The sequence below is a fragment of the Zeugodacus cucurbitae genome, chromosome 3, assembly GCF_028554725.1.
Source record: "Zeugodacus cucurbitae isolate PBARC_wt_2022May chromosome 3, idZeuCucr1.2, whole genome shotgun sequence".
Taxonomy (NCBI): Eukaryota; Metazoa; Arthropoda; class Insecta; order Diptera; family Tephritidae; genus Zeugodacus; species Zeugodacus cucurbitae.
In genome coordinates, this window is record NC_071668.1 from 42573353 (window position 1) to 42584934 (window position 11582).

Consider the following 11582-nt stretch of genomic DNA (forward strand, 5'->3'; position numbering starts at 1 on the left):
GACCCATTCGCTTCGCTTCCTTATCCATGCGGGAAAAAGCAGAACAAACGGCGCGGTTGTTGCTTCCGATGATATCAATATCATCGGCGTAAGGCAGGAGCTGTACACTCTTATAGAAGATTGTACCTTCTCTTTTTAGCTCTGCAGCTCGTATAATTTATTCCAGCATCAAATTAAAGAAGTTACACGATAGTCACCTTGTCTGAAACCTCTTTGGGTATCGAACGGCTCGGAGAGGTCCTTCCAAATCATGACGGAGCTTTTGGTGTTGCTCAACGTCAACTTACACAGCCGTATTAGTTTTAAGGGGATACCAAATTCAGACATCGCGGCGTAAGGCAGCTCTTTTTCGTGCTGTCGAAGGCAGCTTTAAAATCGACAAAATGGTTGTGTGTGTCGATCCTCTTTTCACGGGTCTTCTCCAATATTTGGCGCATGGTGAATATCTGGTCAGTTGTGGATTTTCCAGGTCTAAAGCCACACTGATAAGGTCCAATCAGTTTGTTGACGGTGGGCTTTAGTCTTTCACAGAGTACTCTCGATAGAACCTTATAGGCGATATTTAGTTTGCTTATCTAACGGTAATTGGCACAGATTGCGGGGTCTCCCTTTTTGTGGATTGGGCAGAGTACACTGAGATTCCAATCGTCGAGCATGCTTTCTTCCGACCATATTTCGCAAAGAAGCTGATGCATGCACCTCATCAGCTCTTCGCCGCCGTATTTGAATAACTCGGCCGGCAATCCATCGGCCCCCGCCGCCTTGTTGTTCTTCAAGCGGGTAATTGCTATTCTAATTTCTTCACGGTCGGGCAATGGAACATCTGTTCCATCGTCGTCGATTGGGGAATCGGGTTCGCCATCTCCTAGTGTTGTACTTTCACTGCCATTCAGCAGGCTGGAGAAGTGTTCCCTCCACAAACACAGTATACTCTGGTCATCAACCACTAGATCACCGCTGGGGGTCCTACAGGAGTGTGCTCCGGTCTTGAAACCTTCAGTTAGTCGCCGGATCTTTTCGTAAAATTTTCGAGCATTACCCCTGTCGGCCAGCTTGTCAAGCTCTTCATACTCACGCATTTCTGCCTCTTTCTTTCTTTTTCTGCAAATGCGTCTCGCTTCCCTCTTCAGCTCGCGGTATCTTTCCCATCCCGCTCGTGTTGCGGTCGATCGCAACATTGCGAGGTAGGCAGTATGTTTTCTCTCCACTGCGAGATGACAATCCTCATCATACCAGCTGTTTTTTTTGGCTTTTCCGAAATCCAATGGTTTCGGTTGCAGCTGTACGTAAGGAGTTTGATATGCCGTCCCACGGCTCCCTTATACCAAGATGCTGATGAGTGCTCTCAGAGAGCAGGAGTGCAAGTCGAGTAGAAAATCGTTCGGCTGTCGGTTGTGATTGCAGCTTCTCGATGTCGAACCTTCCTTGTGTTTGTTGACGTGTGCGCTTTTCTACACAGAGGCGGGTGCGTATCTTAGCTGCTACAAGATAGAGGTCCGAGTCGATGTTGGGACCACGAAGAGTACGCACATCAAAAACACTGGAGACATGTCGTCCATCTATCACAACATGATCGATCTGGTTGCGAGTGATTCGATCCGGGGACAGCCAAGTAGCTTGATGGATTTTCTTATGCTGAAATCTAGTACTACAGATGACCATATTTCGGGTCCCGGCGAAGTCGATCAGCCTCAGACCGTTTGGTGATGTTTCGTCATGGAGGCTGAATTTTCCGACTGTTGTGCCGAAGACACCTTTTTTACCCACCCTAGCGTTGAAATCGCCTAGCACGATTTTGACATCGTGGCGGGGGCAGCGCTCATAGGTACGTTCTAGGCACTCATAGAAGGTATCTTTGATCACTTCGTCCTTCTCTTCCGTCGGGGCGTGGGCGCAAATCAGCGATATGTTGAAGAACCTCGCTTTGATACGGATTGTGGCTAGACGTTCATCCACCGGAGTGAATGCCAGGACTCGACGACGGAGTCTCTCTCCCACCACGAATCCCACACCAAATTTGCGCTCCTTTATATGGCCGCTGTAGTAGATGTCACAAGGACCCACCTTCTTCGGTCCTTATCACGTCCATCGCACTTCTTGGATGGCGGTGATGTCAGCCTTTAGTCGTATGAGGACATCAACCAGCTGGGCAGAGGCACTTTCTCAAATAAGGGAAAGAGAACAAATTTAAATCACTAGCGAGCAGCTTATGCCTGATTTGTTTATGAATGTTCGCATCAGCAGCAAATACCCGAAGTGATACAAACTACCCAGCAAGTCATGGGTACTGAAACTCCATCACATTCAAAGAAATTTTAATAACACCACTACGTACACACATATGCAACAAAGGGTAAAATGTGCATGAACATTTACCTCAACTTTTCTCTCGTAGAGCACCCTGAATGAGAGAAAGAAACAACCAAAGATCTCGTGTGTTTGAACAAGTTTTGTTTTGAGCTATATCATGGCTGCTTGTGAAGTATTATTTTGCGTGTTTTATTTAAATCAGTGATCTGCAGCCTAATTAAAGTTTAAATTATTGAAGCACGCATTTTAAAAACGTAAAATAAAAGTTTTCTAAAGCCAAAATATGGAATTGAAGAGATTGATACAGTAATACTTCATTGAATTGTCAATTCGAAGCACACAATAGAAGCTACGCCAACAATGGTCAACATCAAGGGCGAACCATTGAATACGTAAGTAATTGTTGAATATAATAATATTATCATGCCTTAAATTCTAAAATTTTCCATACAGATATTTCAAACCTCATACGGCGCGTTAAAGGTACGCAACCTAAGTGGTGTCACTTATGGTAGGAGCGTAGAACTTTCGAATCGATGGAATATGTGCTGCAATCAAATCCAGAACTATGGATGCAAACGCTGCTACATCGAACACAAATCATTTACACACCAGATATTAGGTTTAATGTAACTTTTTTACGTGCAATTAAACCTTTTGCTCAACACAAGCCCGGGAAGAACTGAAACGACATGGTTTAGGTGCTTTTGTAACAGTTTATCATCGCGACGTGTGTAAACTGTGTTTTGCCAATGTGCTAGAGGGCAAAGCCGTTGCAGTATTTTTAGAATTACCGGCCCCTCAGTTGGCCGTGCCATTAGCAGCTAAAACTCAGAAATTAAAGGTTAAATTTAAGTGAATGTTTGTGATCATAGAAATTTAAAAACTTCTTGTATGTTCAATTAGGAGAACTTTTTTGATTCATTTTCACCTTGTATTGAGCAATCATAACGTTGTTGTATCACTTTACAAGGACATGGATTCACCGAAATTAGTTCAATGGAAATACTACAGCAAAAGCATGGATGTTATGACTAGAACGTTGCCCGTGATATATTTAGAATTCCTGAAACATAAGGTAATTATTACCAACTTTAATGTTGTAAAAATTCAAATTTTACTTTATATTTTATAGAATCTAGTACTAGTGAAATTAATGAAAGAACAGATCTTACAAAAACTCCTAAAGAAACCAAAAGAGTCCTCACATAATGTGCGCAGCTTACACTTCCAGGCCGCTCGGGGTATTTGACATTTGCCACTCTTCATCCAGCCTTTGTCAGATAGCAAAAATTGTTCAACTATTCAATACGTTTTACATATGTACATATATAGTGTAGTACGATAATACATTTATAAAGTAAATATAATAAAAGACACCTAAATGGCATGATATTTTAAATAAATATGAAATATAATTAATGATTTTGTTATTAAATTCTCATTTGGGATTTTGGTAGAACTAACCGAAAATAGCGGGTATAGCTATGGCAAGTGAAGCGTGTATCAATCGACGAGCGACATCTGTCAAATATTAAAACACGCGTTTTTATGGGCACAGATTTTTTGACAACAGCACGACTACGCGACAACAGGCTTGTAGTTGTCGTTGTCGCTAAATTAAAAATGTTTCTAATTTTGGCGACGACAATGGGCAGCTGTAGAGTTGCCACTAATATATGAAATGTAAAATTATTAAAAGTTATAACAAATATGACGTTATTTTGCCAGCATAAACGTAAAATGGCTTTGATATATCATTTATAATAACAATCGATTATTTAAAACAAATAAATCGACCATTTTTTTAATTTTTTGCACAAATAATTTCACTTTAAACTAAATATGTAAATTTTATTGAAGTGAAAGATTTTAGTACGGTAACAATGAAATTGCTGTTTGATATGTCGCTGCCGTCTTCAAAATGTTCAAGGCGCTGGCTTCAAAGCAACATTTGTGATCAGCCGTCACTACGTCGTCTTTGTGTTCAGCACTTTACTCGTAGATTTACTTATAAATAGTTTACCCAAAGTTTCACTTCAATTCAAACAATCGTCGCAACGCTATGAACTGACATGATACGATTGCAACCGAGGCCAGCCATACCATTTACACGATCGTGATTGCCGAAGAACAGATTGTTCGTGTTGCATCAGATCAGTTGACGCTGGCGGCTACTCGAATTGATTAAAAATGTTGTCTATGCTGAACTGAATTGATTTAATTGTGTTTTGTGGGTCTTTGCCGATTGCCTCCTTAAACTTCTGAATCCCTTTGCTATAACGTCAAGTGATGATTTTTGAAAGTGATGACATCTTCTTCTTTACTGACGTAGATACTGCTTACAAAGATTATAGTCGAGTTAACAGCAGCACGTCATTCGTTTCTTCCTTTCGCTGTTTGGCGGTAATACCACCTGGTCTTTCCAACGGAGTGGAGGTTTTCCTCTCAGCTTTCACCTCTGCTAATGTTCAAAGGACCATAAATCTTTCCCAACACCTTTCTATCGAAAACTCCTAGTGCCCTCTCATCGACTGTTGACATCGTCCACGCTTCCACACACCATAAAACATGATGGAAATCGCGAGTGCGCTGACTGTTTGTTTGATGTCATGATGTCGTGTTGTTCTCATTTACCACCAGAGCCATTCGCTTCGCATCTTTATCTAGTCTGGAAAAAGCCGAACTTGGTGGTTGTGTCCAATGATATCGATACCATCGGCGAACGCCAGTAGCTGCACACTCTTATAGAATATTGTACCCTCTCTACTTAGCTCAGCAGCTCGTATTAATTCCTCTAGATAGAGAGAGTGAGTTCACACAAGGTGTTTGGTACCACACGGCTCGGAGAGGTACTTCTCGATCCTGACGGAGTTTTTGGTGTTACTCAATACAGCCGTATTAGTTTTGCGGAGATACCAAATTAAATACATCACGATGATAAGGTGGTATGTATCGTTTTTTTAGGTTTGGCGCATTGTGAATATTTGATCCATGGACACTATGGGCTTTAGTCTTTCACACAATACGACAGGAACTTCTATGCGATCTCTATGTATGGATTTGGCAGAGTACACTGAGATTCCAATCGTCAGGCATGCGTTCGTGTGACCTCTTTGCAGAATGGTGATGCATGTCCCTTAACAGTTCTTCGTCGCCGCATTTTAAAAGATCGGCCGGCAATCCATTAGCCTCCCCCGCTAAGTTGTATTTCAGGCGGGTAATTACTATTCGAATTTGTTTATACTTTCACTGTCATTTAGCAGGCTGGAGAAATGTTCTCCCTAAAAATTCAGTATACTCTGGGCATCAAGCACAAGATCACCTCTGGGGGTCCTATAAGAGAATGCTTCGGTCTAGAAACCTTCTGTTAACCGCCGTGCCTTTATTTGCCCAACAATCTCAGTTTCCCGGTCTCAAAACCAACCTAAACGGAGTTCAGTGACAAGATTTAGTATGATACCTTATCCCCATTGGTGCAATGTTTGGGTCCAATGGCCCAAGATCTTTAGCCTACACGCTGTGAGCGCTGCATCATAATTCACATGGATATGTATTGGCCGGATATCTAGGATAACCTCCAAGACCTTTGTTGAAGTTATTTTCATAGCACCGGTTATCCCTATTAAACCGGTCCTCTGAACCTGTTCCAATGGTTTAATCCGGCACTTTTTCGTGCTTTCCACCAAACTAGTGCACCATATGTTAGTATCGGTCGAATAACACTTGTATACAGCCGTTTGTGGCCGAAAGCTCCAGATTCTAGGATAGCCCCAAGATATTTTACGGAGCTAGAGAGTTTAGTGGTTTTACCCTTAAAGATGGGGGATTAAATTGTGGAATTTTCGTCTTTCTCGTAAAAAGACAGATTTCTGATTATTCCGGATTTACCGAGAGCTCATGTCTCTCTGCCCAAATAGAGGAGTTTTCCAGGGCTTTCTCTAAGAGCCGTGATATTTTTCCCTGAACAGTGAATCCACATAACATACGACATTCTCCCTGTCAAGTAAGAGTATCAATTTGTTGATCAGAGTGACCCACAGCAAGGGGACAGGATTCTTCCTTGCTGGGTTCCACAAGTGTTCTGGAGAGAGATTTTTATTCTTCCATCGTAAATGGCTCGTCTGTTACTGAGCACATGACTCAACTTAGCCAGGCACCCCCCACGTCTATAAAAACCGCGAGGGTGAACTCTTTCTTATCCAAAGAACTCTCGATGGTCCCGACTACTTCATGTAGAGCGGAATCAACCGACTAACCTCTGACATACGCATGCTGCTTGGAGACCAAACGCTTGGGTGGAATTTGTTGTTTAATGAAATCGCCACAGATCCTTCCTTTACTTTTTAGTAAGAAGGAGGTTAGACTAATCGGCCTATAAGATTTTGTTAGTGAACCGAAAGTTTATAAAAACTATTTGTAGAAAGAGAAGAAGAGAAGACGGAAGGTACATCATGGGTGGTGACTTTAATGCAAAACACACTCATTGTGGATCACGTTTAACTACAACCAAAGGTCGAGAACTACTGAAAGCTATACAAGTTATTGGATGCAATGTCATTTCGACAGGGAGACCCACTTATTGGCCTGCAGATAGTAGGAAATTACCAGATCTACTTGACTTTTTTGTCATCAACAAAGTATCGAAAATTTACGTATTGAAGATAGCTCTGATCATTCACCAGTTTATGTAACAGTAATTTTATGTGAAAAACCAGTAATTTCGTCCGGCACGTGTTCTTTATCTAATAAACATACTGATTGGTATAAATTTAAGACTATACTAAATAAAGTCGATTTTAAGCTAAAGCGCACAGATGCCGACTTAGATTGTGAAGTTGAATTCTTCACAAAAGTAATTCAAAACGCTGCGTGGGACAGTACACCGAATATTCGCGTGAATCTAAGTGGAAACAAATTCCCAAAATACATCTTAGATGGCATCCATAAAAAACGCAAACTTCGACGAAGATGGCAGCAAACTATGTCGGATGCTCTCAAAACAGAGCTTAATAGATGTACAGCGGAACTAAAAACAAAATTTAAACAGTTTAAAAACTAGTCCTTCAAAACGTATTTGTCCAAACTCACTGTTGATAAAACTACCGATTATTCGCTCTTTAAAGCTGCAAGGAATTAAATAAACACATAAAACATGTCGCACCAATAAAATTAAACGAAACTGAATGGGCCAAAACGAATGCACAAAAAGCTGCAGTATTTGCAAGACGTGTCTCAGGCTTTTGATAGAGTTTGGCATTCGGGTCTACTGCTGAAACTGAAATGCATATTACCCAAAAAATATTGCGAAATAATTGCTTCTTACTTAAAAGATAGATACTTTCGCATAAAGCAAGAGGATGAATACTCAAACTTGCAACCGATAGAAGCGGGTGTTCCCCAGGGAAGCGTATTGGGGCCAATGCTTTACTTGCATTTTACAAGTGATATCTCCACTGACTCAAGTTATGTGACAGCGACATTTGCGGATGACACAGCCCTTTATATAAATGGTACTCCTATACCACATCACAATAATGCTAAGTACCTAGGAATTACCCTAGATGCTAAGTTTCGCTGGAAAGAGTATTGAATTTAAAATTTGCTAAGTTTTACCATTTGGTCGGTAGGAGATTCACGCTTTCAATTGCAAACAAGCTGTGTATATATAATCAAGTACTAAAACCAATTTGGGCATATGGAGCTGAACTATGGGGTTGCTCAGGTCAAAACTGTATTGCCTGCATTCAGCGCTTCCAAAATAAGGTACTAAGAAGTATAGTTAATGCTCCTTGGTATGTATGTTAGATCTGCTAACCTTCACCGTGATCTTGGTGTGATTTCAGTAGTAAACGAAATAACCAAACTTGCAAAGACTCACGAACTGAAGCTTATAAAGCATGTAAATGAAGAGGCATCCAGACTCATCGGTACTGCTGAACGAGAAAAAAGACTGAAACGTAGCAAGGCAACTCTAGCAACAAATGAATTTATCTAACATTTAGCTTTTAATCATTATTTTTAAGTTATTATAATTGAATTGTTGATAGTATTTAATCATTGTATACTAGGTACAATTGTAAGACCAAACGTTTGGGTGGAATTTGTTGTTTAATTAAGATTCTTTCTTTACTTTTAAGTGGGAAGGAGGTTAGAGTAATCGACCTATAAGATTTTGGGGTGTACGCTAGACACAGGCGGGGTATATTTTTGTCATCCCGATTGATAGTAAGTCTGCCCCGTATTATAATAGGTCAAGGAATTAACCATCAGTGCCTGCTGCTTTGAAAGGTTTGAAACTCCGAAAAGCCCTGATCACCATCTCCGGAGTGAACAAGAGGTCGTCAACCTGAGTAGATTGTACAAAAGAAGAAGAACAAGCTTTTTACTGTGTGAGATTCCCCACTTCTATGTCAAAAGCTGACTCGGAGTTCAACTGGCCTGTAATTGCTAGTCTGCCTAATAGGCGACTTAGTTCAGCCAGATATTTGCACCAATTGGTTATTGATTGGTTCCTAAACGTCGGTTGCTCTGTGCCCCCGGTGTTGACTCTAAAGACAATGTACCGGTGACCGCAAAATGAGTGCTCCAATGAGACCCTCCATTAGTATTGCATATCGTTATATCTAGGACTTCCCTTCTTCGCCTATTAATAAAGGTGGGAGTATTACCTAAATTCATGGTCAGAAGGTCCTTAGAATTAAAGTGTTCGAAAAGGGCTAATCCCCTAAGATTACAGTCTGATGCCCGTATGATGGGAATTAGTGTCCGTTGCATTGCATACCTGTTTTTTCTGCGTACTCCGTTATCTTCCGTTAGCTCTTCCGTGGGGACGGAGATGGGGAGTTGAAGGGCAGGTAAAATACCACTAAAAGCATTGGATGGTCGGTTACTTTGACCACTGGGATGTCCTCTATCGACACGTCTGCTGAAAGAGAAAAGTTATAATATTTTTGCATAAAATGATGGTCCTTGGACTGGACCTGCCATTACCATAGAATATTTTAAGATTTTCCAAGCTTAATTCAGTAACTCGGCTGGTTCCTGAATTAGGGAAATGTCAACCTTACCTTTTATTAGTCTGTCGACCAGATTAATGGACGCCACACTGTTTCGGTGGTAGTTGATCTGCATGATCAGCATTGCTTAGGGCTACTCAGGAGCTTATCCTCCTGAGAAGGGGTCAGCCCTGAGAAGTCCACCATTTCCGCGTCGGTCTCAGTCTCCTGTCCCAATGCGCTGTGTGTTGAGAGAGGATCCCTAAGTACCCTCGACAGTGCTGTCGACGACGTGGTTCCCGGGGGTCTTCCGGTCGTCACTCTAACCGGTGGTGGTACCACCTGTGTCCTCGCACTAGCCTTGGCAGAATGGTCCTCGTCAGGACGGACAGATTCCAGGAACGAGTATGAATCTGGATCTATACCCATCACGATGACATCCCCTTCCGGAGTGCTGCTGCGATGAAATATCTTCCACAGATCCGTCCTCAGTGCCGTGTTCTGTTTGGGCAGCATCTTAACGATGGACTCCGTGGACATGATGCGCAGCTTACAGTTCCCGCATAGCTCCGGCAGACTCTCCACCATGGAATGGATGGCTGAAGTGTCCTCCAAGGAGTTGATGGCCAGGCGGAAGATACCCTTCTCGAATCGAGCCATGTCGATTTTGAAGACAAACCTGTTGGAAGTCGACGATAGGATTAGGTCCATTAGATCGTCACCGAAGCCGCCTCAAACAAGGTCTGCTGCTTCGTCGACATGCTCTCCCCCGGGTCTACCCGCGTCTAGGATCGCATAGTTGAAAGGAAGGGTCACCTCTGCGTAGGACCTCTTGTCCTTCTCTGCACTGGCGTTGCTCTCCTTGCTGGTCCCCGAACCTGAGGGCTTTTCCCTGACTCCAGCGGAATTTCGTTCGTAACGAGAGGGGGGTCCCACTGTCATGAAGGCTTGTTCCGGCAGCCACTAGCCCATGTTTGCGCGCTGCGCGTCTAGCGTCTAGCGCCACCGGAGCGTTTGATAGACTTTCTGTTTTTTGTTTTGGCGAACATTTTTGTTCGTCTTTGGGCGGGGTTGGGGCCTCCAGAATCCGTGCCCCGGCCACAGCCGAAGCTCTGGGTGGATTGCCACTTGCGTGGGTTCCTCCTGGAGTAATAATCCTTTTGTTATTACCTTAGCTCATCTTTTTAGGATACTTCGTCTAAAACCGGAAGTCGTGAGCTGCTTGAGCCATATGCAAAATAACCGTTCCTGGCCACTCCAAGGTTGTTTTTTTTTTTCAATTGCTATTTAAGCCGTTTATTTTGAAAGTGGCTTAAGTTCATTTTCCTCTTTTATCATGTTGGTAGTTGTGACATTTATAATTTATGCTGAACTGTCAAAAAATAAATAGTATTGAAATATACTTAGTACATTTGAAAATTCTATATCACGTACATTTTCAAAATAATGTAAATACTGAATATCCTAATTTTGAAACAGACCTAAGTCCACTTTTTATTGACGATGTCAAAAAGTGAGGCCCAAAATGTTGAAAGCAGTGATGAAGGTAATTTAAATTACGTTTTGTTATAAAATTGAAATTAAAACTAGGGTTGCACTCCGGGAGTGCAGGCAGAAGTGAAAACTTGAACTTATTTTAGATGCGCTCGCGACATAGAAATTGTAAGGAAATGGTTTTATTTAAATGAGTAAATATTAGTAAATAATAAATAAAAAATTTATCAATTCTCATCCATAATTTCAACAACTCTTACATCATCATTATCAGCATTTTCATCATTATTATCAGAATTTTCATCAAATTCTAAAACTGAAACAATAGTTCTATGGTAACTAAAGTATGAAATGAACAATTTGGATTTAAATCTATTTATATATCTTGTGAATACTGCATCAATAGTAGTTTTGAATTTTGTTGTACTAAGATTGCGATCATTGGACATCGTTACATCAAATTTTTCATATAACAAGTAAGGACAGGCTAAGTTCGGGTGTAACCGAACATTTTATACTCTCGCAATTTATTGAAGAAATTTTATTAAGATAACGCCTAAATTTACCCATAAATTCGGCATAAATTTGAATAGAATAACGAAAATCGTCATATATAGATATGAGGGCTGAGGTAATTCCTGAACCGATTTCATTCAATTTCATCAGCAAGGTACACTATATCCAATACTATACGCTCATTTAATTTTGCTAAGATATTTCACATATTAACCAATACATATATGCGTAATAAAGCCCAACGAATTTTTGAAAAGCCTATAA

At 41.2% G+C, this 11582-nt stretch overlaps 1 protein-coding gene and 1 pseudogene across 4 annotated transcripts in view; one reads left to right on the plus strand and one right to left on the minus strand.

Moving 5' to 3' along the window:
- Positions 1-10651, minus strand: part of LOC105219768 (cyclin-dependent kinase 5 activator 1) — a 45824-nt gene extending 35173 nt beyond the window's left edge. For 2 of the 4 annotated variants that reach the window (XM_054226637.1, XM_054226639.1), the window contains exons 1-2: positions 9381-10651; positions 9095-9235 (exon numbers count right to left, since the gene is read on the minus strand). The gene's annotated coding sequence lies outside the window, so the exon portion shown is untranslated. Of the gene's footprint in view, positions 1-9094; positions 9320-9380 lie in introns of those variants that run through there. The other 2 variants (XM_054226638.1, XM_054226640.1) reach the window with 2 other exon arrangements.
- On the plus strand, positions 2785-3376 carry LOC128920131 (tRNA (adenine(58)-N(1))-methyltransferase catalytic subunit TRMT61A-like; annotated as a pseudogene).
- Positions 10652-11582: the final 931 nt, after the last annotated feature.